The sequence below is a fragment of the Macaca fascicularis genome, chromosome 18 (genome assembly GCF_037993035.2).
Source record: "Macaca fascicularis isolate 582-1 chromosome 18, T2T-MFA8v1.1".
NCBI classification, from domain to species: Eukaryota; Metazoa; Chordata; class Mammalia; order Primates; family Cercopithecidae; genus Macaca; species Macaca fascicularis.
This window is the reverse complement of record NC_088392.1, coordinates 24,126,594-24,154,408: the sequence shown is the minus strand read 5'-3', so window position 1 is coordinate 24,154,408 and position 27,815 is coordinate 24,126,594. Positions and strand designations below refer to the sequence as shown.

The following is a 27,815-nucleotide window of genomic DNA, read 5'->3' as shown; positions in this document are numbered from 1 at the left end:
CTGGAGACCTTTTAATTCAGAGGCTGAGATCATTGCTAAAGCCTTGGAATGTGTAAAGGAATATGCTCATTAAGTTTTGAAAGATTTTGCAACTATCAGGTAAACTAAAGAATACTAAAATTTAATCACAATATATACAATATAAGCTGTATAGGAAGACTTACTCTTTATACTTATACTGTGGAAGTGAATGCTGCTTTTTAATTGTTTGGCCACTGAACATTCTTATCTGTATTACCTTTCACATTAAGTGAAATTTAGGCGAAAAACATAAAGCAAATTTTAGGAAACTCACACACTATAAATGTTTAGCCTATCTTTTTATACTCTTAAACCAGTTTCAATTACTGGATCTCCAAATACATTCAGCTCAATTTCTTTGAATGCACAGAGGATAAAAATAACCTAGTATAAATACTTTTATTGGTATCAAGAAGAGTAAGCTTTTGTTTTGGGTGTGGATGGTTAAAATTTAAAATTTGATCATAAAATGTATAATTGTTGAGAAGCAACAAATATTAATAGTAAAAATTAATTTAATAGTAATAATTTAGAAAGAAGCATGCCTAGAAAATATTAATTTAATAGTAATCAATAGTTTAGAAAGAAGCATGCCCAGAAAATACCAGAAAATTTTTAACAAAAATTAAAGTGGGGGACACGGTGGCTCACACCTGTAATCCCAGCACTTTGGGAGGCCGAGGTGGGCAGATGACCTGAGGTCAGGAGTTTGAGACCAGCCTGGCCAACATGGCAAAATCCTGTCTCTAGTAAAAATACAAAAATTAGCTGGGGTTGGTGGTGGGCACCTGTAATTCTAGCTATTCGGGAGGCTGAGGCAGGAGAATCGCTTGACCCGGGAGGGCAGAGGTTGCAGTGAACCAAGATTGCGTCACTGCACTCCAGCCTATGCAACAGAGTGAGACTCTGTCTCAAAAAAAAATAAAAATAAAAATAAATAAATAAATAAAAGGAGAAAAGAAAGGGGAAGTTTCCCTCCCTCCCTCCTTCCCTCCCTCCCTCTGTGATAGGCAGGTTACTACTGTTACACTGGGAAGAAGAAAGCCTAAGATCTCCCTTGAAAATTTACAAAGTGTATATTTAAATACCTATAGCCTTGTGCCACTGCTGCCTAATATTGCCAAAGTTGGGGAACATCTGATTTTCAATAAAAATGAGATGATGATGATGATGGCTGTTACTTACTTTTAAATTCTTTTTAATGTGTAAGTTCATTGATGAAAAATATTATCCAACTTAAATATAAACAATTTCAGGGACTTCTAATTTTTCTGATAGTCATTTAGTACTTTACAGTTATGGAGTTTGCTTCAGTAGCTGCTAAAGAAAATCTATTTTATTTGCAGATTTTTTTTTTTTTTTTTTTGAGACAGAGTCTCACTCTGTCGCTCAGGTTGGAGTACAGTGGAGCGATGTGGGCTCACTGCAACCTCCACTCCCAGGTTCAAGTGATTCTCCTGCCTCAGCCTCCCAAGCAGCTGGTACTACAGGTGTGCACCACCATGCCCAGCTAATTTTTGTATTTTTAGTAGAAACAGAGTTTCACCGTATTGGCCAGGCTGGTCTCAAATTCCTGACCTTGTGATCCACCTGCCTCGGCCTCCCAAAGTGCTGGGATTACAGGCATGAGCCACCGCACCAGGCCTATTTGCAGATTTTTAAGCCAGTCCATGTTTTGTTCAGTTTTGACTGCTATTCATACTGTTATATGTATGTTTTTTGTTATATTTTACTTCCCTGTAAAGTTTAAAGACCTTCTGATCTATAAAAAGTAGTTAAGTCCTAGCAAAAACAAATTTGCCTTTGCAATAGTAGAATAACTCAATTTGCATTCTAGAATAAAAGCTGAATTTTTGAGCAGTCAAGTAAGCATTATTAAATCAGTACTTTGAAATTTTGAATTATGCACTACCAAAGTCATGAGATAGCATTATAATATATGATTTTTAAATTTTATTAGCAAAATCAAGAAACTAAGAATGCAAATCTAATTTGAAGAATCAATTAATGCTACATACACTATATTTTTATCTGTAAGTTTGGTTCAACATATGTGACAAATGGCTTTTATCAGTCGATTTATTCATTTCATGTCGTGGGTACTAGAGGCAAGAATGTTCAATATCTGAAGAACTTAAATAACTAAAAAACGGCTTCCTTACCATGTTGTCAAAGCAACTAGCATGTTGCAGCCTGTAGATCGTTCAGGTTACCTTTAAATTGTGTGACTTGATTAAGCTGTGGTATAGATTTTTGTGAGGGTTTGGAAGAAAACCGTATTTTATTGACTAGAATCCTATATAAATTGCATTATGAAAAATATGGTAGATGCATTGAGAGAAATCTGATTCAAGCACAATAATCTTGTTTTGGGGTAACCAGTGTTGTAGAGAGCCAGTACTACAAAAGGGAAAGCTGGCCAGTGCAGCCATTCAGATGATTTTTCCAGTTATTTTAGAGGAATTGTTCTAATATTTCTTCATAAAATAAGTAGAAATTATATCATGACAGGTATTTGCCTGCCTTTTCAGGGAAGTCTTATTTGAAAGCTATAGTTAGGCTGAAGTGTATAGTTGAATTACTTTTATTATTGTAGTAATCTGGATCTTAATTTCTAGAAACAGTCTGAGCAAGATAACAATTAAAATATGAGGTATAATATAATGCTTTCACTAAAGGCAGAATACTTTTTGAAATTTTTATTTTAGGTACAAATGGGCTAGGTATCAATGCTGTCTTATGACAGTTGAATCTGAGCCTAGTAGCCTTTGTTAGCATTTGCCTTATCAAAGTAAAGAAGCATGGATTAAGCTGTACAAGTGTTGGCTATGATCAATGGGAACTAATTAAATTTATTTAAAATGAAGAATCTTAACTGGAAGAGAACAGCTAGAAAGACTAGGAGGAAAAAACTTGGGTCTTGATTGATACAGTTTAAATCTTCACTCTGTCATTTAAAAAATATGCTGCAGCTTCTTTCTCTATCTCTCTTTTTAAAGCTAATATCTATTGATCAGCTCTACAAAGTAATGCCAGTGTGCCTTGGTCAACACACATACTCAGTTTTACTTAGCATTCTGTCTTGAGGTTCATCAAATTCTTTCCTTTAACCAAATATTTTAAATTATATATCATAGACATATGAGCCATCTTGATGGGTTAATATTTTATGTAGAAAAATATTAAAACCTATGTCACATTTTCATATTGTACAATATGCATGGGAAATGAACTTTTCAATGACATTGCTTTAGGATTTATAATACTCTGTATATTTAGGATCTATTTTAACTGCTTAATGGAATTTAAAACAAAACAATAATGTTGTTTCTAGATTATAATTTGAGTCACAAGAATAGTACTGTATACCTGTGTGTTTGCTTTTATAGGTATACTTTTATTTCCAGTATTATCACTTAATTGCTATGTAGATATATAACTGACATTTATAAATAACACTTTCCTATTTATACTATGTTATTAATAGGTTATAATTATACTAACGGAATAAGTCTCACTAAAGCTGACACACATAGAAGAAATTTTGGATTAATCATAATCTACTTTTCTTAAGGGAGACCTTCATGTGACTTAGTTAATTTTGCTTTATGTGTCTTTTATCATGGTACAGTATAGCATTCTGATTGAGGGTGAAGTGATACACCCTCTAAATACTGCATCTAAAAACAACCTCACCTTAATTGCAGGCTGAACAGAATTTTGGAAGGGTTTCATTCACAAACCTGCGTGTATTCCTTTAAGAAGGTCCCTATATTCTTCTGAGGGTCATAGTTTGGTGTCTTACCTCTTGTTCAATACAGCAAGGACACAAACTGACCAAAAACAATGATAAAGGGTCAAGAGTTACTGACATTGTCAACAAAAAAAACCACCTTGACACTAGATCAGCAGCACAGTTGACAGATTCAACTACAAAAGCAACAATGATATATGGAACCCAATGGGTGGGTTGACTGTACTTATTTTACTTTTTGATGCATTTTTTGTTAAATTATAATTAGGTACATTTTGATTACTAATTCAAGGGCAAATATATATCTTCCTATTACTCATTAATAGATGCAGAAAATAATGTATTTTGCTATTCCTGTGTATTTAGTGCTGATAGAACCTACATGTGTCTGTATCCCTCCTCCCTCTGCCTTCAGTTACGTTCTGCAGACATATATTTTAAATCTAATTCTTTACAGCTCTATGTTTTACTGATTTAAAGTTTTAAGTTTCTGAGAAGATATCCTGTCTTATGGTAAATTGGTGTATAGTTTTCTATAAATGTGCTTTTGTTTTTCTTGGATTGTAGAATCAAATTTTTTTTGTAGGTATAATCTTAGAGACTAGCTTACGTTCTCCTTTTACAATCAAATAAATTAATATCATTATTTCCTAAAGAACTTACATGATTGATACCCAGTGTCCCAAAATATGTTATTTGGCCTTTCATTCAGAAGAGTCTATATAACATGAATGAAAATGAAAATATCTAGTAATGATGAAAAGTACTGTTATATAGGATCATTAATAGTGTGTAGTAATCCTCTCAGTAGTCATCTACTCGTTCAATCAGTAAATATTTTTGAGAACATTAGTGCCAGACACTGTTTACAATATGCCATTGAATACAATAGGCAATCATACTTGTCCTTGTGGAGCTTACATTTTCATGCAGGGAGGCAGACAACCATAGCAAGAAGAAGTAAATAGATATACAGTATATTAGAAGATGAGAGGTGCCTTGGAAAGAAGAAAAAATAGAGAAGGGTAGGAGAAGTTAAAAGTAATATCACTTGACAACTTTATCAAACAGTTTACACATGAGCCTTATGAAATTACTTTGAAGTAGATACTAGTATATTTCCAGATATGTAGCTGAGGAAACAAGCTTAGAGAGATAACTTTTACAGGGTCACATATGTACCAAGAAATAGATCTGGGATTAAAATGAGTCCTACCTGATTCCAAAGCTGACATGTGGTCTTAAGCCCTACTCTGCACTGCCTCACATTCTCAAAGTAACTCGTTAAACTTTGGAAGATTTTCATTTTCTTTTGAAATATGAGATGATGTTACAGTTTACCTTGATTGTTTATGATAAGAGGTAATTACTTTGCTGGGTATCTAATCTCATCATTATTCCCCCCACAACCCCCTTTTTTTTTTTTTTTTTTTTTTTGACATGTGGTCTCTGTTGCCTAGGCTGGTCTCAAACTCTTGGGTTTGGCTGGGCATGAATAGTGGCTCACACCCATAATCCCAGCACTTTGGAGAGCCAAGGCAGGAGGATTGCTTGAGGCCAGGCATTTGAGACCATCCTGCACAACAGAGAGACACCCTATCTCTCCAAAAAAAAATTAAAAGTTAGCTAGGTGTGGTGGTGCACACCTGTGGTCCCAACTACATGGGAGGCTGAGCTGGGAGGATCACTTGAGCTCAGGAGGTCGAGGCTGCAATGAGCTGTGTTCGCACCACTGCACTCCAGACTGGGTGACAGAGTAAGACTCTGTCTCAATAAAAACAAAGGAAAAACTGGGCTCATGCTATCCTCTCTCCTCAAACTCCTGAGTAGCTGGGACTACAGGTGTGCTACTGTGTCCATCTAGTCTCATTATTTAAAATGCAAATTTGTTATTCTAAATTTAGATCAAGAGATCATCTCCTTTAGGAAACAAATCATCGCATATTCGTTCTTTAAATTTTCAAACATTATTTAGGACTGTTGTAACATAATATAAATAGAAGTATTTTTCATTACTAAACAGTCACTTTATTGCATACATGTAAATGTTCATTGTTATGTCCAGCTTTTTGAAGTCATCAGTATAAAACTGACACGTTAATATATGTTTATACGCTGAAGTCAACATCTCTACTATTTTAAAATAGAGCTGAAAAAGACGCCTGGTCTGAGACTCTACCGATTTGTGCATTTAACTACTTACCAAAGGTCCTATTCAGAAGATGTTTTTACATTTGTTCTGAATGGAAGATAGGAAATTTACGCTGTTAAAGTACAGATAAGCTCCAAGGAACAAAATACGGCATATTATGTATTCAGAAACCAGACGTTCTTTCCTAGCCAGGAGTGAGAGGCTGTGTAATTTGTAAACTAGAATAAGATACTTCCCCCTGCACCCTCTGCCTTTCTCATTCTTTAACTTATATTTGACAGTCTAAAAAGTAGTTTAGATGTATATGAATTTTAAGTCACTTCTTCTAAATTATCACTACCCTTGCTTTTGACTTCAGAGTGTTAGCTATGAGTTCACTATATTAAGTCTCTTAGTAATTATAAATTACTAAAGCTATGGGTTTTTTACTCTGCAGTTTTCATGAAAACAGATATTAAGAAAACTAAAAGTGTAAATTTCATGGTTTTCTGAGTGAACTATGTCATTTCAAATAATTTACCTTTTTGTCCTTTTTTAAAAAAATCTAGGAGAGGAAACCATATATGAAAACATGTCTTTCTTGTTTAGTGTTTAATGCTCAGCTTTAGTTTGTGTTGAAGGACAAGTAGAATGTTTCTAAATACAGTATTTGAGAAAGTTTGTGACATGAATATTAAAATACAGAAAAAAATGATGCTGTATAAAACTGAGATACACTTTCTTTTTCCCATTTTCTCTCTGAGTGATTTACTTTTTCTGTTCTTTGGTAACTACCGCTTGTATGTTAATGACTGTCAATCAAATCTGTATCTCCAGCCTAGCCTTCTCTTTTCAATATCAGATTCATATATCCTCCTGCCTGAATGTCCTATAGATACCTAAATACCAAGTGCAAAAGGAGCTATAGGCCAGGTGCGGTGGCTTGTGCCTGTAATCCCAGTACTTTCGGAGGCCGAGGCGTGCGGATCACCTGAGGTCAGGAGTTCGAGACTAGCCTGGCCAACATATAGTGTAACCCCGTCTCTACTAAAAACTACAAAAATCATTTGTACTTGTAGTTGTGGCAGGTGCCTTTAATTCCAGCTACTTGGGAAGCTGAGGCAGGAGAATTGCTTGAACCCAGGAGGTGGAGGTTGCAGTGAGCTGAGATCGCATCACTGTGCTCCAGCCTGGGCGACAGAGCAAGACTCCATCTCTCAAACAAACAAAGAAACAAAAAACAAAAAAGGAGCTATATTTCTTCTGAAACCTCATCTTCTCTCATATGTATACCTCAGTTAAAGGCACATCACTAATGGTACCGTTAATTACCTGACATCTCAAACTTGAAGCCCAAGGATAATCCTGGCTTTCCCACTTTTTAACAATGTCCACATATAGCTGGTGTAAGTTCTTGTAAAATGTGCCTCTTAAATATCTCTCAGTGGTTTTTGTCTTCTCTGTTTCCACAGAGAATACCTAGATCCTGCCTTGCATTTTTTCTTCTTCAGATTATCATTGCGTTTTCCTACAACGATCTTCCTGTCTTCCTTCTCTTGTTCTCATCCAGATCATGTCTTCCATGACTCTGAGAGTTTAAGAAGTCAGTTCATCACCCTTCACCCTCATTAACAGCTACTTAATGACCTCCCATTGATTATAGCTCCAAATCTAAATACTTGGCGAGATATCTAGGGTTCTTCAAGGGCTGACTTATATCTCTGACATCATCAGCTAAAGCAATACTTAACTTTGTTCCCCAGAGTACCCTGCTATTTGGTGATTCACACTTTGCATGTGCCCCTCCATCTGGCTGGCATGCTCTTAACTCTCACATATGGGATGAAATTCCAAGAATTCCCCTCAAATTCAGGAGTGTCATCATCTTCATGAATCCTGTCTGGACCCTTCTTATGTAATATCTCCCTGTTCATTGTACACACTTCTGCTCTTGCAGCTCAGAAATATGTAGCAGTAATGATGTCTGTAATTTTGTTAAGTGATCATTTCACTTGCCCTTTCTGAGTCATGTGGGCCTGTGACTTTTACCTTCTTGTATGTCTAGCACTAGAATAGCTGGTACATAGCATCTTCTCAATAAATGTTTATTGAATGAATGGTTGAATTAATGAATCCATAAGATTACTCATATTTCAAGCAGCATTCCTTATATACTGTGTATTTACTTAAATACATTTGCTGTATCTTTCCTATACTTACATAGTTTATATTTCCTTAACCTCCCTGCCCATCTTCTTAGTGGCTATTTAAATGGCTCAAAAAATCTTGGTAACACATTAGTGAGGTGATATAGGCTTATTTGTAGATAAATTGTCTCTTGATATTATGAAAATGAGACTGAGAACACATCTAAGAACATAATTAGCTCTACCAAATTAGTCACTATTGTTTCTGTTTAAAAGTTTATCTTTTTCTCTTGGAAAATAATATGTCTTCAAAATTAGGAGAAGGATGTGATACATAGATTTAAGTAAGAAAAGATAGGGGGAAAAAATCCTGGAACAAATGTGCTTTGTAACTTGTATGAAAGAGCAGGTGGAAGTTGGGATGTGCTATTGGAATTGCACAAGCGGAGAACTAGACCTGATCGAATTTTCAGAGAATCCCCTTTCTGTGGTCTGCCTTGGCCCTTGCAGGTTTGGTAGACAGTGGAGATGTACTTGTGGATGATGGTCCCAGTTTCTTAAAAGTCTGGGAATCCCTATTTGGTTGCTGCCTCTTCAGTCACCCTTTTCTTCCTTGCTCTGGTAGCTGTGCCTCCTCATTTCTGGGATGGATTCTATCAGCAAAAGCCAGAGTCTTTAATCAACTCTTGCCTTGGCACCAAATCTTTCATAATACTATTATCCAATAAGGGCACTTTTATTTTTTATATGTGCACATAAAGGTTGTTTGCATGTGATATTTTTGCAAGGGGTTTGGGCAAATAAATAGTAATTAACACCGTCTTTGCAAACTTATGTAAAAGAACACATTGCAAAATCAAGAACTTTAATAACTATCTCAATGACTTAGCAGCATTTATTGAGTACCTAATATGTGTCAGACTGGCTCTATGCTCTTTTAAATCCTCAAACAATTCATGTGATGTCTTCATTATCGCTTCTGTTTTACAGGAGAAGAAAATGAGGCACAGAATGGTAAAGTCACTTGCCACATAAAAGCCACAGATAGAAAATGACAAAGTCAGGATTTGAAGCTGGACTATTGCTTCTAGATCTTGTGCTTTTAAATTGAAGTAATTTATTTAAAATCAAGTCATTTATAAACCTTACAAGAGAAAAAAGAAACACATATATTGATTACGACTTGTCATTTTCTTTTTGTGTTATATAGAATCTTCTATTTTAATTTTTGGTATAGCTTAACTTTTTATGTAGTAGAAGGAAATGTTTGAAATGTGAAGAAAATACTTCCCGTTTTCTTAAAAGAGAAACATAGAAATTCAGTATATGAAGATAATTTTATATATTGTCTAAACTAGAATTTCTACTTCATGTTCATATAAAACCACACACATAAATACACCAACACATAAACAGTATTAGATCAGAAAGCCTTAAAGTTTGAATTTCACATTAACTAGTATGTATTTCTTTTGCTAAATTTAGACCAAACAGGAAAAAAGCAGAAATACTTAGTTGGATAATAATGTAGGTGCTGCATCGGGGTTGAGGGAGGGCAGGTGGGTGGTAGAGGGAAGCCATCCCTGTGAGTGAATAACCTTCAGGATGAACTTAAAGTTTAGCCTTTTGTGAGCTGTGTAATAGTACCTCATGGATAAGAATGAATTGCATTAGATTGTGGCACACTATTATATATCTGTATATTATATGAATTGCCCTTATAATTGATATCAAACCCATATGACCAAAAGTTGTAATTCACAAAAGTAATGACAACAATGTCTCATAATTCACAGACTCTATGTCATACCTGTGAATGATTGCTTTTACTGTGCAAACCATGTTAAAGGGGAAAAACAGGTTTTAAAATGGATGTCGGGTTCTGAAGACTTCTTCTTCCTGATACTTCATAGTCATTTTTAATACATAAAAAGATAATTAAATTTACTAACATCTGTGAGTTTCCCCATGATTTCTTGGTTTAAAATCACATTGCAAGCATAAAAGCTTTTGCTCTTAATTTGAAGTTTGAAATTACAAATGAAAGGTAATATTTAATATTTGAAGTGAAGAGAACCATAAACCTGAATATATTTTCTCATCATGTAACATACTAGAAAAAGGAGTCCTCACTCATAGGCAGGATAAAGATTAAGAGTATTTTTTCATCATTCTTGTTATAACTATTTATCCTAAATAAAGATGGATGAATTAAATCCAGTGTGAAAGGATTCAGGGAATCTGAACCAGCTACTCTTTCTTTGTTTACCCTTTCTGTAAATGTATTTTTTCAGTGTGGCTAGTGCCACTGAAAAGGAGTATAAGGGATATTCAGTTTGATTCAATAAAGCATGAATAAGTGTCTTATGTCTTCTATCAGCACATTCTATGGAGGATTTAATAAAGCAAGCCTCTAGGTGAGAAGCTGATGATCAAATTTTAGATATGTCTACACAAAAGTGCACAGATGACATATACGTGCATATTCTCTGCAGCTGGGAGAATTCAGAGCACTGGGCTTAGTTAAGGGTAGGAGTTATGTTAGAGGTAAGCCTGCGCTTATTGCAGAGGTGGAGAGACGTGGGAAAAGCTTCCGAGCTCCAGCTGTTAGTTTACAGACTTAGAAATAATTCCCTGTGGAGAGAGAGAGAGAAGAAGAATGGCCTTTCCCAGAGCGGACAGACTGGCTCTGTCATCAAGGAATGAGGGTCTACTCTCATGTTAGTTTGGAAAGTAGCTGATTTTTACATTCTGTATTTTATGTTAATTTAAAGCAGGGTTTATTATTAAATAGATAGAAAGAGGGATGAAAAATGTTGATGGAATGCATTGGCTACATGCCTTATGTGCTCAATTCCACTTCATGGTTTTCCTTTTCATTTAGCAGATATTTTTGAATACCTGCAGGGTGTTGAGCATATACCAGATGCTGAGTATAAAGTGGAGTTTATGCTCTAAAGGGCAAGACTGATGACTGGTTTTGTTTCTTGTTCAGTGGGAAATTTTTACCTGAAGAACTGCTATTCTTAGAGGTTTAATAAACTTAGATTAATGTGATGTAAAATATATATATATATACACACACCCACATATACACACCCACATATATATACACATACACATATGTGTATATATACAGACACACATATATATGTCTGAAAGTGAATCTGCAGGTTTCATAGAAATGGAAAAATGAACGAGACCAAAATCAACTAGGTGGAAAGCTGGTCTGCAATAGTAAATGTATAATGACATTATAAGTCTCTAACATCTCATTGTCTGTGCTAAAATATCAGCTTCCTTACTTGTTCATTGTATTTAGTTACTTATTTAGTTATTTAGTTACTTGACTGTGCTAAGCCTCAATTTTAGTTACTTGACTTATTTAGTTACTTGACTGTGCTAAGCCTCAATTTTCTCACCTGAAATATGAGGATAATAAGGTTATTATGAGACAGATGAATGGCTACAGAAAATGTGGTACATAACCACAGTGTAGTAATGGAGTACTATTCAGCCATAAAAAAGAATGAGACCAGTCATTTACAACAACCTAGGTAGAACTGAAGGTCATTCTGTTAAGTGAAATAAGGTAGGCACAGAAAGACAAACATCACCTGTTCTCATTTATGGGATCTAAAAATCAAAGCAATTGAACTCATGGACATAGAGAGTAGAAGGAGGGTAGAGAGCCTACCAGAGGCTAGGAAGGGTAGTGGGGGTTGGTGGGGGATGGTTAATGGGTACAAAAATAGTTAGAAAGAATGAATAAGACCTATTATTTGATAGAACAACAGGGTGACTGTAGTCAAAATAATTTAGTTGTACATTTAAAAATAACTAAAAGAGTGTAATTGGATTGTTTGTAACATGAAGGATAAATGCTTGAGAAGATGGGTATCCCATTTCCCATGATGTGATTATTACACATTGCATGCCTGTATGGGAATATGTCATGTACCCCATAAATATATGCACCTACTATATACCCACAAAAATGAAAAATTAAAAAAAAAAAGCAAAAAAAAAAGATCGTCTTGAGGATTAAATGAGATGATGCATGGAATGTTTTTAGCAGAAGAACTGGACCATAGTAAGTGCTAAATAAATATGCCTCTTGTCTCCCTTCCCTTCTCATTACCACCATCATCCTTAAGTGATTTGTTTTAATAACATAAATGATTGGTAACTAATATCATTTATAAATCAGTTTTGAGTAACTTGGTGGTGTTTATTCTAGGTAGTTTGACTATCTTTTACAAGGATATGTACTTGCTAGAAACATTTATACTTTACAGATCAAGAAATAAGCCATATCCACTTCAAATCTTCACAAATTTATAAAAGTTGGCTCATGAAATATTGATAAATTATATTTTCTTAAACACTTTTATATTTATTTCTTTTATCATATTTATTGTCTGAGTTGAATTTGACCATGAAGGTGAATTATTTGATGAAACAGAAATAACCACAGCTTTAAAAGAAAAAGTAGCTGAGGAAGAGTTAATTTGCATATGCATAACTGAGTTCAGCCAGTGGTGAAGTGAGGGTAAAAAGGACATAATGGAGACAAGTTTTCTGAATGTTCTGATGTGGCCATTTGGTTGAGAGTCACTACTAGACTTTAGAAAACATGTTTGAAAAATAATAGACAAGATGGATATGGTCCATGGGGAAAGATACCTTAAAATATTAAATATTAATTAAAATATTGTTTAAAACCTGAAGGTTAAAAGAGGATCTTCACCATGCTATCATTAAATAGTCTTGCTGAAAAAGAAAAAGGGGAAACATTTCATATAACTCTTATACTTGCAAAGGATGGTTTCTCATCAGCTCAGTTTTTAAGGGGGTGTGTTCAAAAACAGTAATGTGTACCACACCAAAATATCAACTAAATGTGAGAGTAGAATATAGATAGTTTTAGAAAAGCAGGCTATCAAAAACTATGCCTCCTGTGTCTTAAGAACTAGTGGAGGATGTGTGCCTCCAAAATCGAGAAAGTAAACCAAGAAAGAGGAAGCTGGGGACCTAGTGATCCAAATAACCTGGCTTATAAAACCTATCTTGCCCTTTGATACTTTCAAACCCCCATCTCGTTGTTTCAGGCAACATCTCTTAGGAACGTGCCGCACAGGGCTGAGCACAGTGGCTCACATAGGAGGATAGCTTCAGACCAAGAGTTCAAGATTAGCCCGAGGCAACATAGTGAAACCTCATCTCTCCAAAACAAACAAACAAAAAGATTAGCTGAGTGTAGTGGTGTGCACCTGTAGTCCCAGCTACTTGGGAGGCTGAGAAAAAATGATCACTGTGATTGTACCACTGCACTCCAGCCTCAGAGACAGAGGGAAGCCCTCTGTAAAAAAATATAATAAAATAAGCAAACAAACCCCAAACTCCCCCCACCACACACACACACACACAAAATGAAACAGGACTGTAACGCTCAGAAACCTAGCCACTCCGAGGCTTGCTTGGAAAAGGGAAATCTGAGAGATAAGCATTTAGGCTGCAAAGTCCAGCACCCCCTCCCCATGTGGGAAGTCTCAGTGACTGTATTGATTTAATACGTTTCCTTATGTTCCGTATATTTGGCAAGTTCTAACTGTTCCATTTTCCAGGCTAGGCTTGATTTCTGCTCCCTGATCTACTCCCTTGTATAACAGATTTACACTACTGGGTGAGAGTTCAGGGGTAAATTATTGAAATATAAAGAGAACCAAGTAAATATCAACAAGAGACAGTTATTGACTGCAAGGAGGGAAAAAAAGCAGTGCTGATAAAGTTATCAAAAACCACATGATTGAGTTATGAATAACATGCACATATTGGCCAGGTGCGGTGGCTCAAGCCTGTAATCCCAGCACTTTGGGAGGCCAAGATGGGCGGATCACGAGGTCAGGAGATCGAGACCATCCTGGCTAACCTGGCGAAACCCCGTCTCTACTAAAATATACAAAAAAAAAAAAAAAAAACTAGCTGGGCAAGGTGGTGGGCGCCTGTAGTTCCAGCTACTTGGGAGGCTGAGGCAGGAGAATGGCGTAAACCTGGGAGGCGGAGCTTGCAGTGAGCTGAGATAGAGCCACTGCACTCTAGCCTGGGCGACAGAGCGAGACTCCTTCTCAAAAAAAAACACAAAACATGCACATACTGTGAAACTATGAACCTTAATTATGATGTAATTTTAATAAGAGCTATGATATAAATAGGGAGGCATAGGAGGAAGAAGGCAGGAGAAAGCTTGTGAATGTGGTGTGTGTATGTGATGGGAATGTGGCGTGTGTATGTGATGTATGCAAGTTGTGTTTATGTAAAGGAGAACCCAATTTTTATTGACCATAGTGGAGGATCATAAGTTTAAAGATAGGTAAGTCTAAAATTGAAAAGTTAGAAAATAACACAGGGTTTCCTAAAGGAGTCAAATGTCCAACAGTCTTTGTTTTTTTAAAAAAGGGGAAAATTGGATCCAAACAGCTCTAAATTGGTTAGTGTACTGTCCACATATACCAGAAGTCTGCAGCGAATTATTAAATATGATTTGGGAGCACTTAGAAGAAAAAGTGAGAAGCAGTATAGGTGCCCTGAGCTTACCACACTCGAATTTTATCACAGTGTTTCAGTTGCGTTGATTTTGTTGCCCTCCATCATCGAAAATAATTTTGATGTTTTGGTGTAAAATTTATATGATTCATCATAAAATGACATTTATACTCTTTTATGGGTTTTTACTACATGCAGCACACAGTGGAAGGCATCATTCTTCTGTTCATGGAAAGCTATTCTTCATGATGAATTTTTTTAGAATTTGGTTTGGTATTACTAGCTACTGTCAAACCTGCTCAAGCATCATTGCTAATGCCCTCCTCATTATTTTCTCATGATGAATTTATCAATTTTCTTAGGAATTAGGGAAGAGGACTTCTAAAAAACAGGAAAAGGTCTGTTAAGAAAATTCCAGCCATACAGCCCAGTTCAGCATGTCACTAGTAATAATCACCACCATGGTGCTCCCTCCAGATCACTCTGGGTGCTGCACTATACGTCTTCAATACTTGTGATACTAAAGGTGTCTGACTCACTCATGTGTTTGTGTGGAGTCTTTGGCAGAGTCCCCTAAACAAACGATCTTTCAGAGGGTCTGGCTTGCTGTCCCAGCACACTTTTTTTTTTTTTTTTTTTGAGACAAAGTCTCGCTCTGTTGCCCAGGCTGGAGTGCAGTGGCACGATCTCGACTCGCTGCAACCTCTGTCTCCTGGGTTCAAGCGATTCTCCTGCCTCAGCCTCCTGAGTAGCTGGGATTGCAGGCACTGCGCCTCCATGCCCAACTAATTTTTATATTTTTAGTAGAGACGAGGTTTCACCATGTTGGTCAGGCTGCTCTTTGACTCCTGACCTCGTCCAGCACACTTTTTACTGATAGATATGCAGAATGTGGTGTTCACTCTGTGTAGCTTAGTGGGATATTTAACAGATGACTGCCACTGTAGAAGCATGATCTTCAGTGTAGCCAGACTAAACTTTGTACATCAACCCAGCCTGGGGAAGTCCCTGTAGGAGTTCATGATACCCCGGCTGAGCATCTTTGGACTTCAAGGAATTAGCTAGGAAAAAGGGGAGAGGGAAAGACTTTCCAAAAAGAGTCAAATCCTGGGAGGGAGAGAAAGAGGTGGTACAGCTATTTGGGAGGAAGAGTGAGTGGTTCCCTGTGAATGTGTATAGAATGGGAACAGGGTCAGGACTAACAAGAGGGGATGCCAAAGGCAGGCCAGATGATGAAAGGCTCTGTTGGCTGAGCTGCTTTATTCATTTTCAGGGGACAAGCCAGAGTCAATAGAGTCCAGACCACTCTGACAATAGATGCTGAAAATACTGGGGAATGATGCTGGGGCAAGTGCGGGTAAGCAGTGGTCTAGGTTTGAGCTGGCAGGGGCCTGAACGAAGGTAGCACAGGTGCTTGAAATGGCATTTGTTTATATTTATTTAAAACATTCTGAAGATGGCCAAATAAGAACAGCTCCCGTCTGCAGCTCCCAGCGAGACCAACCCAGAAGGTGGATGCTTTCTGCGTTTCCAACTGAGGTACCTAGTTCATCTCACTGGCACTGGTTAGACAGTGGGTGCAGCCCATGGAGGGCGAGCAGAAACAGGGTACGGTGTCATCTCACCCGGGAAGCACAAGGGGTTGGGGAACTCCCTCCCCTAGCCAAGGGAAGCCCTGAGGGATGGTGCTCTCCAATCCAGATGCTATGCTTTTCCCATGGTCTTCACAACCTGCAGATCAGGAGATTCCCTTGGGTGCCTACACCACCAGGGCCCTGGGTTTCAAACACAAAACTGGATGGCTGTTTGGGCAGACACGGAGCTAGCTGCAGGAGTTTTTTTTTTTCATACCCCAGTGGTGCCTGGAGCATCAGCAAGACAGAACCGTTCACTCCCCGGGAAAGAGGGCTGAAGCCAGGGAGCCCAGTGATCTTGCTCAGCAGTTCCCACCCCGACGGAGCCCAGCAAACGAAGATCCACTGGCTTGAAATTCTCGCTGCCAGCACAGCAGTCTGAAGTCGAGCTGGAACACTTGAGCTTGGTGGGGACAGGGGTATCTGCCATTACTGAGGCTTGAGTAGGCGGTTTTCCCATCACAGTGTAAGCAAGGCCACCCAGAAGTTTGGCACCACAGCGCCACAAAGCCACTATAGACAGACTGCCTCTCTAGATTCCTCCTCTCTGGGCAGGGCATCTCTGAAGGAAAAGCAGCAGCCCCAGTCAGAGACTTATAGATAAAACTCCCATCTCCCTGGGACAGAGCACCTGGGGGAAGGGGCGGCTATGGGTGCAGCTTCAGCAGACTTAAACGTTCCGGCCTGCTGGCTCTGAAAAGAGCAGCAGATCTCCCAGCACAGCACTCGAGCTCTGCTAAGGGGTAGACTCCCTCCTCTAGTGGGTCCCTGACCCTCGTGCCTCCTGACTGGGAGATACCTCCCAGCAGGTCAACAGACACCTCATACAGGAGAGCTCTGGCTGGCATCTGGCAGGTGCGCCTCTGCAACAAAGCTTCCACAGGAAGGATAAAGCAGCAGTCTTTGCTGTTCTGCATTCTCCACTGGTGATACCTGGGCAAACAGGGTCTGGAGTGGACCTCCAGCAAACTCCAGCAGATCTACAGAGAGGGGCCTGTTAGAAGGAAAACTAACAAACAGAAAGGAATAGCATCAACATCAACAAAAAGAATGCCCACGCAAAAACCCCATGTGAAGGTCACCAACAGAAAAGATCAAAGTAGATAAATCCATGAAGATGAGGAAAAACCAGCGCAAAAAGGCTGAAAATTCCTAAAACCGGAATGCCTCTTTTCCTCCAAAGGATCACAACTCCTCACCAGCAAGGGAATAAAACTGGACAAAGAATGAGTTTGACGAATTGATAGAAGTAGACTTCAGAAGGTAGGTAATAACAAACTCCTTCAACCTAAAGGAGCGTGTTCTAACCCAATGCAAGGAAGCTAAGAACCTTGAGAAAAGGTTACGGGGACTGCTAACTGGAATAACCCGTTTAGAGAAGAACATAAACGATCTGATGGAGCTGAAAAACACAGCACGAGAACTTCGTGCAGCATACGCAAGTATCAGTAGCCAAATGGATCAAGCAGAAGAAAGGATATCAGAGATTGAAGATCAACTTAATGCAATAAATTGTGAAGACAAGATTAGAGAAAAAAAGATTGAAAAGGAATGAACAAAGCCTCCAAGAAATATGGGACTGTGTGAAAATATGGGACTCTGGACTATGGGAGGGATAGCATTAGGAGAAATACCTAATGTAGATGACGGGTTGTTGTATACCTATGTAACAAACCTGCATGTTCTGCACATATATCCCAGAACTTAAAGTATAATAAAAAATAAAACATTCTAAATATCAAAAGTCCTCTAGGGGTTTATAATTAATGTAAGCTAATAGGTACCTAGTATTAAATAAAACATTCCAATAAAATGAATGTCTGCGTTACAAATGTCAGTTAAATTATGTTGTACAAGTGGGTTTTTATGAATTTGGTGTAGAGAATATTAGTGTCATTCATGTGCCATATAAAAATCTTTTCTTTAACCCCCACCTCATTTTTCTATATAGTATCTTAAAGCTGGAAAGACTTATTCATAATCTAGTAGATAGATTTTATATTCTAGACCAATCTTTCCCATCGCAAAGAATCTCTCATACCACATCACTGAACATAAAGGTTACCCAACTTTTGCTTACACACTGTATTAATTTTCCTATTGCTACATAATGAATTAGCACAAATGTAGTTTAAAATACCCACATTTATTATCTCATAATTTCCATGGATTAGGGAATCTGGGTCCAGCTTAGCTATGTCCTCTGCTCTAGGACACAGAAGGCTTCAATCAAGGCATTAGCCATCGCTAAGTCTTATCTGAGGCTTTTGGTCCTCTTCCAATCTCACATTCTTAATGGCACAATTCAGTTCCTTGCAGTTATAGGATTGAGGTCCTCAGCTCCTAGAGGCCATCCTCAGTTCCCTGCCATGTGGCCCTGTCTGTAGGCATTTCACATCATAACAGCTTGCGTCTTTGAGTTAGCACAGTAATCTCTCTACTAGGTGCTAGCAAAGTGGAGTCATATATAAATTGAAACATAATCATGAGAGTCCTGTACAAAGTAATCTTATTATGGAAGCGGCCTCCCATGACTTTGCTGTCTTCCGTTGGTTAGTAGTAAGTCACAGATCCTGCCTTTACTCAAGGCCAAGGGGTGGTATAACGGTGTGTCTCACTGGGGGTTGGTTACCTTAGGATGGTCTCCCTACACACATACCTACTCAGGTGTGGGGCTCACTGCTTGCAATTTCATTCCTTGCATATTTTGCTTGTTTTGTTTGTGTGAGAGAGCAAGATATCTCCCTCCTTGTGTTCTCTTTGTCCTTCAACAACATCTTGTGTGACCTGATTTCGTAGACCCTTCCCTCTTCCATTTGACTGTGTGTACTATGTTTTCTCAGTGATATTCCTTAGAAGGTGGTACTCAGAATGGACTATGCCACCACTAGCAGACAAAAGTGCAAGTATTACACAACTATTTTCTTCCTTTATCTGGATGCTATATAATTTTGAAATTAAATTGGTTTACTTTAGAAGGCATCCCACATTTTTGTCTGCTACTAAAAGTAGAATAATTTAAAATGTCAGATTTTACATGAAGTGCTATTAATTCAAGTCTTCCCAATTTAGAAGCAGGACTTGATATTTGTTCTTTCTGCTTTCCATCTTCCTGGTTTGAGGCCATCATCCAGACTGGGAATCTTTTCCAGTGCGTTAGTTATTTCTCCCTGCTTTATGGCCTCTGTGAGTGTGATGAACAAGCCTTCTATGTTGTCTGTGTTTACTAGTTAACTGCTGAGCAGGCCCCAAAAAGACTCCTGCAGCACATGAGTAGAGATCTTCTCTACCTTTTCATCAGCCCTGACATCACTCTCCAGATAACGGGTTTTCAACGCAATATAAAGTAACTCTTTTGCAGTGTCTCATTAGCTCAGTGTTTAAGAAAATATGCTCAAAAATAGAACAAGGTATACCACACCAAAATATCAATGAAATATGAGAGTAGAATAGAGACAGCTTTAGAATATCAAAAAATATTCTCCCATGTCTTAAGAACTAGTGAAGCATTCACTAGTTCTTCATCTTATTCATAATTCAGATTTATTCATCTTGTTAATGATAATACTCTAAGAGATTTCTTCATATGCTGTACTAAGATCAGAGTATGTACATTAATGAACAGTGCAGGTTTATGATAATGTTTTACATTTATGGTATTGTACCTAACTTATAAGTGTATATAAGGGGATTTTAAAACATTCTTGATGTGCCTTGAGTCGCAGTAATTTCGGAGATATGCAATTTTTAAATTAGCAAGCAACAGCATTAATCATCAGAATTTTCAGAGGTCACCTAGAGAGTTATTGTCTGGATGGTTGTTGTGAGATGGGGTAGATATATGTAAGTATCTGGTCAAGGAGATTAGGAACTTATGCATGTCTCAACAGTATGTGAAACCCATTTTGCTCGCTTTGCATCTGCTGTCATTTTTGTGACAAATATGTATTGGTGGAGTATTTATAAGGATGCATAAACGCTTGATTTAAAACTTACGTCTTATGTTATTAGGTTTTTAAAGTTGACAAAAAGTTATAGTGAAACAGGTAGGTATAAGATTATTCACATACCGTATTAGTTTTAAATATCACTTTAAGAAAAGTTGGTTTGGGGTAAAAAATAAAGATTCCGGTTCCTCTGGTATTAAAATTGTGATTCTTCTTGATATTTAGATCTCTGCAGTTGACTGTATATGATTCATGAAGTGAAGAACCTGATGTATAAGTGTACTTTATACGTTTCTGAGAATAATTTTCTTTAAATATGAGATACTTTCTTTAAAGCTTTATAAGTTTAGTTTTAATTTTAAGGAAAATTAAAAGAAAAATGTGAATATTAATTGAAAGCTTTGTAGTCATGTACAAAGTAGTCATGTAACCTACTTAAAATGTTTTGTTGACTGGCTAGAGCCAAACTTACACAGGTATTTTCTTATTCTTTTCCAACTGGAGTTCGTTCTTTTTGAAGTAAATGTGGCAGGTGCAGTAAGGCTACTTTCCTCTCATGTCTGGGCAGGATTCACCTGAATTTTGGTGAAGAGTGAAAATATACAACAAACGAAACCATCTGCCACTCCCAAGCAACCAGCCCCTACCTCACTGTTGCTGACAATGCAGGGCCTCACCAGTCAGTCCCTGGACAGGGCTCCTGCTGGGCATCATTTCTGAGGGTTAGGGCGGATCCTGTCAGCACACATTTTGGGATGTGATTCCCTCACCAGCCAGTCACACAGAGGTCAAAGACGCTTTTAATTTGCGTTTAACTACTCCTTGAATAGCCATCACCATACTAGCAATTGCTATTGTATATCAATCAACCCTAGACACGCGTACTTTTTTGAAATCTGAAGCAGACTTAACCTCTCCAAATACTAAATATGAAAATATTCATTCTTTCTGGCATCTATTTTAATCTATTTTCCATAAAATTATCAATAAAAGAAGATAATATGAACACAAAGGATGATTTTATTTTACTTGATTGATGCTTTGTAATGATTTTCGTTATTTGAAAGAAGCCTTTCAATTAAAACTTCTAAAAAGATAGTCCATTAGTCAAGGGGAATTTTTATATTGGTGTATAACTTCAAATTAAAATAATTTAATAGCATTTTCAGCAATACTTTTTAAAATAATTAGTGAATTAATTCTTCTGCATATTTTTACATTTAACAAAAAATATCACTCATTGAATATCTTACATTGAAAATCTTTTATTGAATATCTTATATTGAATATCTTATATTCAATGAGACTCCTCAGATGACTTCTCAGAGCTGTGACTGATAAACATCTGTCACACAACAAACACGTAAACAATATGTCCTTTGTCAAGTTTATGACCTGACATCTGTTTGAATGACAGATGTCAGTGCAGTGAAGATGCAATTTAATTTGGGAAGGTTAATCTAAAAGTCACTCACATTTTAAGCATTTGCAATTTGAAAAACAAATGTGACCATTGCCATCAATGTAATTGGCTCCTTCGATGGTGAGAAAGGATGAACACGCAAAACTAGCAACTATTCGGATCAAGCTTTTTATGGTTATGACTTGTGAAGAGATCTCAAAATTAGTCATTGTCACCATTTTGTGAGCCATTGTGACCAGTCAGAAAAGAAGCGTATTGATTAGTAATGGCTGACATTTCAAAATGGCCGTGTAGAAAAATGTTATTGGATTTATTAATGTTTCTCATCAGCTGTAATCACCAAGTTTAAGTAAAAATCTCACAAGCTGAATCTGTTTAACAATTTGTAATTGTAAAATTTTAAACAAGTTTTATTACCTCTAATTTTGATTAGTATATTAAAAATGCCACTTTGTTAAATCATTATTAGTGAATTTAAGAAGAAACATAAGGGAAAAATAAGTGAAAAAATAGCTTGGGAATTAGTTGAGATATTGAAGGATTTTGATTTATTGAAATGAAATTTATATAACATTAAGCATTTTGTAGTGAATAATTTGATTTTTTTTTTTATTTTATTTTTATTTTTTTTTTGAGACAGAGTTTCGCTCTTGTTGCCCAGGTTGGAGTGCAGTATGTGTGATCTTGGCTCACTGCAACCTCTGCCTCCTGGGCGCAAGCGATTCTCCTGCCTCAGCCTCCCAAGTAGCTGGGATGACAGGCACCCGCCACCATGCCCAGTTAATTTTTGTATTTTTAGTAGAGAAGGGTTTTCACCATGTTGGCCAGGCTGGTCTCGAACTTCTGACTTCAGGTGATCCACCTGCCTCAGCCTCCCAAAGTGCTGGATTACAGGCGTGAGCCACCGTGCCCAGCCGATTTGTTTTTAAGAATAGAAGAACATTAAGAGCTGACATTCTACTATTTCGTAACTAAGATGGCTATCTATCAGTATAAAATGAAGAAGTAGTATATTGCTGTTTAGACAGAATTCTGAGATATTTATGCATTTACATCTTAACCAGCATTATGAACAAGAATAAGAGTGTTTCAGTAAAAGCACTGCATTATGATAATATATAAAAGACAAATCTGGGTTTGTATTATTTAAGTCTAAGCATTCAGCATATGTTAAAATTTGTGTGTCATTGTGGCTTTATTTATTTATTTATTTTGCCTTTTATTTCTTTATACCTGAAAGTATGTTCTTTGATCCTTATTTAAGTTCTTAGACATTTTATGCTAAAGCAAGGATATACAGCTCAGAGAATTTTAGGTTTATATTCTTTGCTGTTTATTGAACTGTTGACTGATTGTACCATACTGGATCTCCTGCCCTTGAATAATGAAATAGTTTGAGGAAGTTAAGCATAGTTTTCCTTAACATTTTTGGACATCTGCTGATAAGAGTATGGACACAAAATCTTTAGTGACTAAATTTCCACTTCTAAATTTGTACATTTTATATCTATTTAATTTTGATCCCGGGACACCCAACAATGTGAACAACAAAATTGTTCCCATAGCAGAAAGTTTTAAAAAATTGTTTACTGATTTAATTGTTTGGCACTAATTTTAATTTTGCTACATGTACTCAAAGCTGGGAAAAAGACACAGACTATATTTTAAGGTCAGTCATGTGGATTCTCATGAATTGGAATTAGAACTGAGTGATGTTTATATGCAATGCTCTATCTTAAGGAGCTTAAGCTAAATGGGATGTGAATTGTTTTGCGTATTCAATGTGTAGAGCACATTAATCATAAACATCATTTTTAAGGGTTTGAAATTTTATTTCATTAGCTTTTAAGTTTTTTTATAGTTAGATACAGGATTAAATGGACAAGCTAGAAATATATAAAAAGAAATATGTTAAAGCAAGACTTTTATTACTTTCCAATAAAAACTATATATGATTATTTTAAAGATTATTAAGTTGTCTCTGTAATTAGCATACATTTATTCACATAAAAACCTTAACTCATTCACCATTCTCCATATTGTTTATACACTATACTTGTGTGTTTAGCAAAGCTAAATTAACACAAAAGAAACCCAGTTTGATTCAGCATAAATTTTCTCATAATTCATATATTTTCATTGATATATAATAGTTGTACATATTTTTAGGTACATGTAATATTTTGATACCTGTATATAATGTATAATTATCAAATCAGGGTCTGCATAAATTATTTGCATTATGGAAATTTGCAAGCACACAAAACTTAAAGAGAATAATATAATGGATGCCCATTTACTAGTTACCTTCTTTAACAGTTGTCAGCATATAGTCAGTCTTGTTTCATCTATTCTTCCCTTCACTAGATTATTTTAAAGCAAACTCCAGATATCATATTATTTTGTCATTAATGTTTCAGTGTGTATCTCTTACTAATAAGACTCAACTTATATGATTAACAAGTTGACTCAACTATGACTCATCTATAATGTTATTTAAAATTATTACTATTCTTTAATATTATCTAACATTAGGTCAGTGAATTGACACAAACTCTGTAGTATTAGCCAAGCTATACTAGGTTCTTCTGTACCAGAAAATCTCATGGGAGAAAAAAATAGTATAAAGCAGAAGTCAGCCACTTATTTTTTGAAGTTGATAGAGTATTGATGGCTTATAATTAGATGTACCTGGTATGATTTTGCCCAAGTGGAATATTTTAAATGATGGGGTGAGCCTATGGAAATATAAAACTGAAAGGACTCAGGAGGGCGCGGTGGCTCACGCCTGTAATCGCAGCATTTTGGGAGGCCGAGGCAGTCAGGTCACGCAGTCAGGTGTTAGAGACCAGCCTGGCCAACAGAGTGAAACCATGTCTCTACTAAAAACACAAAAAGTTAGCTGGGCATATTGGTGGGTGCCTGTAATCCCAGCTGCTCGGGAGGCTGAGGCAGGAGAATCGCTTGTACCTAGGAGGCGGATGTTGCGGTGAGCTGAGATTGCGCCACTGCACTCCAGCTCGGAAGACGGTGGGAGACTACATCTCAAAACACGAAAACAAAAACAAAACAAAACAACAAAAACAAACAAACAACAGAACAAGCAGAAACACTGAAAAAACTCATGATGGAGAAGGAAGCTATATAGCATTTTTATTAGTCAGGAAAGGAAGAGGAACTACCCTAAGACAAGAGGGAAAGGGGAGAGATTTTGAGAAGAGTGAGCCATCCATGACAGTGGTTTAGAGGATTTCTCCAGAGAAATAAAGAATTCTAAGATGGAAGAGCAATGGAGAACTATAGAAAATTATGAGCGAACCAAAATGATCAAGATATATGAAAGTAAAAAGGAAGAATAAAATATTGTAAAAATCAGAGGCACTGATAATCCAAAAAAAGGAAGATAAATATTAATAGAGAATAAATATTCATTGTTATCAAATAAAAAGTTTAAAAATAATATCAAAGTAAGTATTTAATTAAATTAATACTAACTGAACACTGAGTGTTAAATATTTTTGAGAAACTTCTTTATAAAAGACCATGTTTGACTGGACATAGTGGCTCACTCCTGCAATACCAGCATTTTGGGAGTTCGAGGCAGGTGGATCATTTGAGCCCAGCAGTTCGAGACCAGCCTGGGCAACATGGCAAAACCCTGTCTCTACAAAAAATGCAAAAGGTTAGCCAGTGGTGGCATGTGCCTAGTCCCAGCTACTACTCTGGAGGCTTACAGTGGGAAGATCACCTGAACCCGAGAGGTTGAGGCTACAGTAAGCTGTGATTGTATCACTGCACTCCAGCCTGGATGAGAAAGTGGGATCTTGTCTCAAAAAAAAAGAAGACCACATTTCCCACATTTCTACAGTTTTGTTATAAAATATGCATGTTAGTAAACTATAAAATGGAAAAGAGCTGGGCATGATGACTCACGCCTGTAACCCCAGCACTTTGAGAGGCCAAGACGGGGGGAGCACATGAGGTCAGGAGTTCGAGACCAGCCTGGCCAACATGGTGAAATCCCATCTCTACTAAAAATACAAAAAAATTAGCCGAGCTTGGTGGTGGGCACCTGTAATCCCAGCTACTTGGGAGGCTGAGGCACGCAAATTGCTTGAACCTGGGAGGTAAACGTTACAATGAGCTGAGATCGCGCCACTGCACTCCAGCCTGGGTGACAGAGTGAGATTCTGTCTCAAAAAATAAATGAATGAATGAATGAATGAATAAATAAATAAATAATATAAAATAACATAGAAAAGTTGTTGTAATTTACAATTAGAAATAATAGGAATGGCTGGGCATGGTGGCCCACACCTATAATCCCAGCATTTTGGGAGACTGAGGCAGGCAGATCAGTTGAGAATAGGAGTTTGAGACCAGCCTGGCCAACACGGTGAAACCCCATTTCAAGTAAAAATAGAAGAAAATTAGCTGGACATGGTAGTGCGTGCCTGTAATCCCAGCTACTTGGGAGCCTGAGGCAGGAGAATTGCTTGAACATGGGAGGTGGAGGTTGCAGTAAGCCAAGATCACGCTACTGCACTCCAGCCTGGGAGACAGAGTGAGACTCCATCTAAAAAAAAAAAAAAAAAAAAAAGATACACAATGGGGATGTTTTGTCATGTACGTGATGTAGATTGTTGGGCCCTAATAGAAAACGTAGATTTAAAAATATTTTTTCCACCACAAGTTACATAAGTCTGTTGAATTACTATTACCACACTGATGTTTATGTAGATTTTGTTACTTTATAGCAAGAATCATTTGAGGTACACAGCTGATTGGATCTATTCTTGACATTTTTAACAGTTGGAAAGAGAGTGTAATGTCATGGTTAACAGCACAGACTCCAGAGTTAGGATGCTGGGGTTGAATCTTGGATTTTTACACTTCTCTGTGTGTGTGCATGCAGAGATGGAAGGATAATATAAGTTTTTCTACTTTTTTAATAAAAATGTTTTATGTTACAGATTCAGTAATCAGATATGCTTCTACAATTAAATGTTAAAATACTAATTACTCACCTCTTTTTCAGGAGCCTAGATTATGGAAGGAACATATCATCATACTCAGTGCTTTCCATTTCTTGTGAAAACAGTTATTTGCCCTCACTGCTTCATCTTCCTGGCCCCCACACTAGTCATCATCAACATATTTATTGTTTTCATTTTAACATTTAATTGAAACCTATCTTCATCCCTTTTGTATTGCTATAACTGAATACCTGAGACTGGGTAATTTATAAAGAATAGAGACTTATTTATTATGGTTCTGGAGGCTAGGTCAAGGGGTCTGCATCTGGTGAGGGCCTTCTTGCTACATCATTCCTTCAGAAGGTGGAAGAGCAAGAGAGTTCACCTGTGTGCATGTAAGCGTGGGCGGCGGGGGACCAAATCATCCTCTTATCAGGAACCAACTCTCAATAACAGCATTAATCCATTCACTAAGGCAGTGCTCTTATGATCTAATCACCTTGTAAAGGTCCCACACCTCTCAACACTGTTGCATTGGGGATTAAGTACATTTCAAACCATAGCAAGGACTGACACCATGTTGCAAGGTTTGATATTACCGTAAACAGAAAGGTATAAGGTTGTTCCCTGATTGCAAGCACTTGACAGTCTATTTTATAGGAGACTATAGGTAAAGGATTCGTAGTACTTCAGTATAGCATATTCAAAATTCCCATTGAAGTATGCTAAATAGAACACATCCTTTTAGTGTTTTATTCATGTTTTCTCTCTTACACACACACACACACACACACACACACACAGTGATCAATGACAAATGCACATAGGAAACTACTAAATTACCATGGAAGTATTTTAACATTTTAGAAAAGCTTTATTTGAAGATTTTTGATAGCTTATAATTTGGTTATACACTTTTAGCTTTAGAGCCATACTGTCAGAATTTTGGGGAGAGAAGAGACATTGCACCAAAACAGTGACATATTTGTGTGCTACTAGAAAATTACAGACATTTTAGACCAAGAAGAATTAGCCTGCTGCCTATTGCTCTCTTTTTTGGCATTTGATGTTGTTGCTGTAAGAGCGTAAATTTTAACCTAGTGCTATAAGCAGCTGGAAGCTTTGATTCTGATGATTCATCCTGTTACTTCTGAACATATGAAAAGAAGTAAATGAATTTTGATGTTAAAAGTCCCCTTTCTTATAAAAAAATCCATTAGTGATGTTAATTAAATG

At 37.0% G+C, this 27,815-nt stretch overlaps 1 protein-coding gene across 6 annotated transcripts in view; it reads left to right on the top strand.

Moving 5' to 3' along the window:
- WDR7 (WD repeat domain 7) overlaps positions 1 to 27,815 on the top strand; it is a 389,629-nt gene that overhangs the window by 168,418 nt on the left and 193,396 nt on the right. The window lies entirely within an intron of this gene.